Here is a 7,423-nt window from a genome sequence, read left to right as displayed (position 1 = left end):
TTACCTGGGCCTGCCAATAGCTTATCCATCCTCTACTGGAGAACCTTCTTTCTCTATTTTCTCCCTATATCCCATTCCAAATGGAGGAAGCAAAAAAAACAATTCATGGAATAATCTCTGTAGAATTATATACCTCTCCCAGTGAAGTTAGTTTTTATACTATGAAGTGGAATGCATTAACTTTTTTTCCCCAACTGAAGGATTGCCCAAGAACAATGGGTCAATACTTGTGTTACTAATGAATAAAACTCTACATTTAAGTGCTGAACAAGGATCTAAGGAACAGCTCTCCAAAGTCAGATTTTAGCTTCCACCTTTGAAATGTAGCAATTTCTTAGAACAAGTGACATAAAGGTAGGTTTGCCCCAATGGATGGATACTGAATAATTTATCACTAACGTTGTTTGGAATTGCTAGTGCATGGTGTTAATAAGAAAAGCCTGACTTTCTTTAAATTGATTTTATTACTCCCTTTAAATTCTCTGCAGACAATACACCCTCTTATGGCCTGCGAAGAGAGAAAAGTAGGTTGTCAAGGGGGGGGCTTTTCATCTTACCAGTCCTTCCTGGAATCTCCCCAAATGGCAACTCTCCTTTATTTAATGACTTTAAGAACCAGATTCTATCTGCAGAGACATTAGAGAAAGTGTTGGCAGCATTTTGGGGGTGGAAGGGGCTGACTAAATATTTGTTTACATTCCTGATTTCTAGGAAGGTAGGTTTTGTTCCTTCAGGACAAAAACTCTTACTCAGTTGAATTGCCATGCAGTGTTTCATCTAGAAATCATCTGGCCAAAGTGGGGTGCTCACAGGGTGTTTGTGTTCTTGAGTTGAATTAAATATATATCCTCTTTGTTTAAAATTTTGCTTTGCCAAGAATCATGGAGTTTCTTCTCCAACTTTCATGGGCAATCCCCTGTGCATCTAGTGTACCAGTTTCTGTTAAGAAAATATGGAGTAGAAGGATTTGGAGTAGAGGTTGTGAATCAGAGCACTGGTTCAGGCTACCTTTCTTGCATAGGGCCAAGGAGGGCAAAGGTTTCACATATGACAACGAAAAGAAAGCTTGGAAACAGACCACCTGTCTTCATCACTGTAAGCTGTGAAATTGGGCAGGTTATTTAGTTCTCTATGCCCTAATTTTCTTACTTGCAAGTTGGAGAGAAGAATACTCTGTTTTGAATTAGAGTTGTCATGCAGATTGAATGAGGTAACTCAAGCAAAGCATTCAGGAGGATGAGGGAAACCAGGAAGTCCTGTGTACTTTTTTGGGCATAAAGTCTGGCGCAAAGCAACACAGCGAGTAAACCAGCAGAACTTAACTGGATTAAGCACTAAGGACACACTTGTGCAGTGTTCGCTTTGGCAGCACGCATTCCAAAACTGGAATGATGCAGAGAAGATTAGCTCAGCCCCTGTGCAGGGATGGTACACCTATTCACACACACACACACACACACACACACACACACACACACACACACGTTATGCCTTCGTGGTTCCGTTCTTAGAAACGGAGCCAAGAGAAATTTTCACATAGCATCATAGGACAAGTTAAGCATCTTTAATTAAATAAGGATGAAAACTGACGTTTATGACATTTCTACCAGGTGGCAGACACCCTACAGAGGTTGCTTCATTTAATCCTCAAGGCATCCTTATAAGATTATTTTATCTTTAATAATTGGGAGAAATGATTCTCTGTGAGCTTCTATAACCTGACAAGACACTGCTGAAAAAGGGGAAAGCTGGGGCTCAAACTCACATCTAAGTTTTACTCCATTCCAATGTCTCATGCAGAGTCTGAAAGGATGATTATCTCTCTTTGTTTCCCTCATAGATGGTAGTGCAGAGGAGTTCATATATCACATGACTTTCCAACTATGTCTCTGTGTCCTCTTCTCTTCTATCTTCATATATTAACCCTCCTTCATCTAATCATCCCCTCCATTCTTTATAATCTGTTTTTTCTCATTTCATTGAAGACTTTCTCATTTCATTGAAGATTATATATATATGTGTATATATATATATATATATATATATATTAAATTAAAGGATAAGAAAAATTCAGTTATACCAACATTAATAGTTATACAAATTAAAGAGATTGGAACATCAGCTACTATTTAAAACGAACAGACCAACTGCCTTTTAAGATGTCAGTCAGGTCAGACGATTCATTTCCTTCTTTTTTGAAGTTGACTTAGCTGAATAAAGCATTCTGGTTTTTAATGAGAGGACTTTAGGACAAGGTCCAAGTTCATTGATTTCTGTTCTATCCATACATTTTCTCACTTACTTTTCTAAAGAAGAAACTCTCTTAAGCTTTGAAAATGGAACTAAAATTTTCACTGATTAAATAATTTCTCCTCTCAGGTAAAGGACACTTGTCATATGGCTACATGTTTTAAATAATGGATTGGTCAGCCATTTTGAATTTTTAGGTGACATTAACTTTCCAAACATTGATTTATCATATATGATCTGATGATGATTTGTGTTGCAAGGGTCCCGTGGACTGCTTCCAAACACACACACACACACACACACACACACACACCACACACACACACGCAAGCACACAAACACCCCATCCTTGGGCGTAGTTGCATAAAGATGAATTAGACATTTATAACTTGTAGGTTATGGCACAAGAGAGCACAGAAAGTGGTTCACAATGAGTTTCATTATGAAAGAATAATGCTATGGCCAAAAGAAAAAAAAATAGAAGAGGAATGGAATAATAATAAATGCTCTTCATTTGTATTTGGTGCTAGGCTCTGTGAATTATATATGTTTCTGGGCAAGGCCTGGGAAGTATTTCAATGAAGCCTAATTTGTCAAGGTTACTTCTACTTTACCATATTTTTCCTAACTATATCTTTCTGGATAGTACCACACATAAATATTTTCATTGTGTTGTGCATTTATTTGCAATATTGATGGCACTGTAAAATGTGGGGTATTAGCACCTCTTTAACCAATGTCAGGCAAGAATTAAGATTGGAAACACCAGTCTCTTCCTTTTAGAAATATGGAGGTTAGCTTTGATTATTATTCAGCTTTTGTGGCTGATGAGCCAGCTATAAGTCATACTGTGGAAAATTTATTGTCTAGAAATCATGCTACTAAATATTTTATCTTACTGGAAATGTGCTATGTAGGGGCTGCATCTTTAATAAAGTACACAGTGGTGTTGCAATCCCTTGGTTGAAACATGAACCGTGAAAAAGTTGAGGTTAAGCAAAACTAAAGGCCTGGCTTCTGGGGAGAGCAGTGGTTGTGGCTGTGTATGTAGACATGATTCCTCTAGGAAGTTGTTTTATTTTGCCTTTGACTTCAAGTCTCTAAATATGTTCTAAAGGAAAACCTTGGCTCAATGCAATGTTCGGGTTGTGGTTACACCGAGCAGGGATGTGTGAGTGACATGGCAGTCAGGGAGGAAATGAAGAGGAGACTCAAATCTTGTCTGCTCGAGGGTTTTCAGTTTCTATCTCTGATGTACATTCAAAATCTCACAGAAAATCTGAGGAAACTTCCTGTTCATAGAGGCACGACTATTCTGAGGAAGAGATGAAGTGCCCCATTTGTATGTTGGGGGCGCCTGCAGTGTGCTCTTGTTCTAAACGCTCATTGCAGGGATGGGGGGGTGCCTCAGCCCCCTCCCCTCTGCCACCTCACTCAGGGATGCTTGAGGGCTTTTGTTGTTGTGTTGGGTTTTCTTTTGTTTAGACATTGAAAAGAAGAAATGATTGTTTATTGTTGGATTTGAATTCCTGTTCAGATCTTGTGATTATTGGGCAACTCTATCCTGATGCTTTTATTCCTTTTCAGTGACTAAGAAACATAAGAAAGGGATTCTGAAGTAGATTTCAGAAAAACAGCCGGATCTGAAAAGACTCTAGCTGGGAGAAGACCCATAGGGAGGTTAAAAATACCACTGAAATATTATCAAACCAGCGTCAAGCTTGTCTCGACCTTGTTTAGTTACTTTTAGTGTCAATCTTACTGTTCTTTTATAATTTTTCCCCAAAACCTAATTCCCCTTTAAAAATCTTTTTCCCTATACCCCTTGTGACCTGGGGGAGACTGACTGCTTGTTGTACAAGGTTTAAAGCCACTTTACTGAGCCATATGGTTGCTAGATCATTCTAAATCATTCTATGTAAACCAGCGCTGTTCACAGAACATTTTTGGTGATGGGAGTATTTTGTACATGCTGTCCGATGCCATAGCCACTAACCACATGTTGCAATTGGGCACTTGAAATGTGGTCAGTGTGCCTGTGAAACTAATTTTTTACTTAAATTTAAATAGTCATATACAATTATTGGTTACCATTTTGAAACAGAATAGCTATATACATACATTCAGTACATATAAACAAGTTGACACTTGTTTCTTGAGCAAGTCCGATGATACTCATTTAAAAATATTTTTCTGGTAAGATTCCATGTCTAATTGCATTAAAAGTAATCTGAATACACTCATTTTTGTATGTTTGTTTGCTGGTGTTGGGAGGAGTGGGTAGTGGAAGGAGAGATTGAGCCAATTATATTTTTATGTTTATATATATTAAGAAAAGTTCAAGCTCTTTTGTAGGGCATGTATTTTACCATTAAGAATTTGGGTGATAGGGATGTCTGGGTGGCTCAGTGAGTTAAAGCCTCTGCCTTCAGCTCAGGTCATGATCCCCGGGTTCTGATATTGAGCTCCGCATCAGGCTCTCTGCTCAGTGGGGAGCCTGCTTCCCCCTCTCTCTCTGCCTGCCTCTCTGCCTACTTGTAATCTCCGTCAAATAAATAAATTTTTAAAAAATCTTAAAAAAAAAAAAGAATTTGGGTGATCTTAGGGTGCCTGGGTGGCTAAGTTGTTAAGCATCTTCCTTCTACTCAGGTCATGATCCAGGGTCCTGGAATGGAGTCTCAGATGGGGCGCTCTGCTCAGCGGGGTGTCTGCTTCTCCCTCTGACTCTTCCCTGTCACTCCCCCTGCTTGTGCCTTCTCTCTGTGTCAAATAAATAGAAACAATCTTTTGGAGTGGGGGAGGAATTTGGGTCATCTAGTAAAGGAAGCCTGGTGGTGTGCCACTGTAGAACCAACAGGAGTCACAGGGACACTCTACTTGTCTGGCAGTCAGACCAGACCATGAATTTTGCTTATAAAAAGGGAAGCTAAGAAGCCAAAAATAAGGAAAGAGGCTTCTGAGTGGCTAGACTATACAGCCCCGGATGTTGCCGACAGCTTTAATTTCCTATGCCCTTCTACACATGTGCCCCGTGCTCCAACCTACTAGATTATCACCTGCTCCTTTTACAAAATTTGGCATTTTCCATCCTGCCCTTAGACTTCATTGTCTTTCTCTCTGCTCCTTTCTCTGTCTGCTGAAATTCTATCCACCTTTGAAAGACAAGCCCATGCTCTTTGTATTTGGGCCCTTGGGCTTCTGCTTCTTAAACCCTATGCCTGGGAGCTCTTTCTCTGCAGCTATCAACCTAATAAAACATGAATGGACCCAACAGGGAGGAGGCTGCACCGGTTTAAAGTGCACTAGAAAGTTTACAGCTGCTCGCAAACTGCTTTCCAATTAGAAGCATCATTTTCTTTGACGGGTAGGAGTTAGAAAGTGTGATGTACATGGAGACACAAGGAGGATCAGCCTTTATAGAGTCACCAGCTTTCTCATCTCTTTCCACTCCCATTTCCAGTATTTACCATTTCCTAATTGGTCTCCACCCTTAGGAGAGTGGATCATGTGTTTTATTCTCTTTTCACAACATTATTTGATTATCTGATTTTCATTAATCTCAAGTCATGAGATAGAAAGCATTTCCCATAACAAATTTATATTCCTCCATTGGTTCTCCTCTGCTTTCAAGTTGACCAGGTTGCCGTGTGTTTTTTTCCTCCCTTTTAATACCGTACTTCGGTTTCTAAGAGTTAGCCAACAGTCTCCAGTTTCCTTAAATGTTGATCTTTTGTCCTCATTGCTCTACATTTTGTGAGTGCATCGTGTGCACTCAAAAGACAATTAGTGATAGTTTCACCAGCTGCTTTGCTGTTATAGAGTAAGGACCGCCATCTGCTCGGCTCAGGGTCTTGGAATCCTCCCACTTCCCCCCTTTCCCCAGACTCAGGTCTGTCACTTGCAACATCTCATCCCTGAGACTGTATGTATGAGTTAAGATTATTTGGATTTCAAGTGGCAACATCTCAAACGGACTCAGCTTCAGCAAAAGATGAGATTTATTCAAAATATACCGAACTATTTTATAGAATGATGATGTTCTGGGAAGAAGCATCATAAAACAGATAGGCCACATTAACAAATGAGCCCTGGACTTAACTATAAAAATCTCTCTGCCCTTCGTCTTTGATTTTCTTTATTTTATTTTATTTTCTTATTTTATTTGATTTGATTTTCTTTATTCTTAATTACTGCCTAGATGTATTCTCCATTGCGGGAAATATGGCCAACAACCACCCAACTTGGCTTTGGGAAAACTCTGATTTGTCCATCTTGGGTTAGCCTATCCCTAGATCATTCAGCTATAGCCAAGAAGGCAAGGTCAAGTCTGATAATAATCTATTGTCACACTAACTATAGTCCTGTTGGAGGTGGGGCAGGGACACACTTTCCAGAATATTAGGGTTGCTAGGTAGACAAAAAAAAAAAAAAAGAAAAGAAAAGAAAAAAAAAGCTCTTTTAGTTCTTTATTTTTCTCCCTTTTTCCCAGTCCTACAGACTTCCAAGTACAGTCCAAATGCCACCATAACCACAAGACCAACTCTTTAATAATGCTCTCTATAAATGTGAGAGGGTCACAGTTTAAACTAATTTAAGTTAAAATCCTGGACAAAACATTTACTTGTTGCTACTTACTACTCTGTGACCTTGGCGTCATTTTCCTCACCAGTGAAAATGAAGGGATGGAAAGTAAATTGGGACTAGAGTCTAGAACTTTAAACCTCATGTAACTAAGGAAGGTTTGTATAATTTTTTTGAACAAGAAATATCAAGTAGTGTATTGGGAATTATAATCTGGCAGCTGGTATAGATCAGGAAATTTATAGCCATATTCGGTGATCCTGAAGATGATCAGGGCACTCTTTAGCACTGGAACATCTAATCAGATAAGAGTGAAGCCCCAAGGGATCCAGGAAGTCATTCAGTCTTGACAATAGGCTGATGGCTAGAGGTTGCCTTTTTTCCTCATTTCTTAGCACTCCCATACGCTTTCTCCCTTCATGTTCTAAACTGAATTTCTGCTTTTTGTTCAGCAAACCAGCCATTTTTACTCTTATCTCCAGAGATTTTGCATGCATTTCTTTTTAATCTAGTGACTCAAACTGATTTTTCGAATCTTAAACTAGAATTTTTAGTGAGTGAGACAAAACTGAGAAAATGATGAGTAGAAAAA

General features: G+C 39.1%; 1 non-coding gene across 1 annotated transcript; it reads left to right on the top strand.

The window, feature by feature from the left end:
• The first annotated feature begins 1,353 nt into the window (after positions 1-1,353).
• On the top strand, positions 1,354-1,461 carry LOC116857932. Its single transcript, XR_004380835.1, has one exon. It is a non-coding gene; the product is annotated as a U6 spliceosomal RNA (small nuclear RNA).
• Positions 1,462-7,423: the final 5,962 nt, after the last annotated feature.

Source organism: Lontra canadensis, unplaced genomic scaffold (assembly GCF_010015895.1).
Source record: "Lontra canadensis isolate GAN:19392208 unplaced genomic scaffold, GSC_riverotter_1.0 scaffold129, whole genome shotgun sequence".
Lineage (NCBI taxonomy): Eukaryota > Metazoa > Chordata > Mammalia > Carnivora > Mustelidae > Lontra > Lontra canadensis.
The sequence above is the reverse complement of the archived record's forward strand: the minus strand, read 5'-3'. Positions and strand labels throughout refer to the sequence as shown.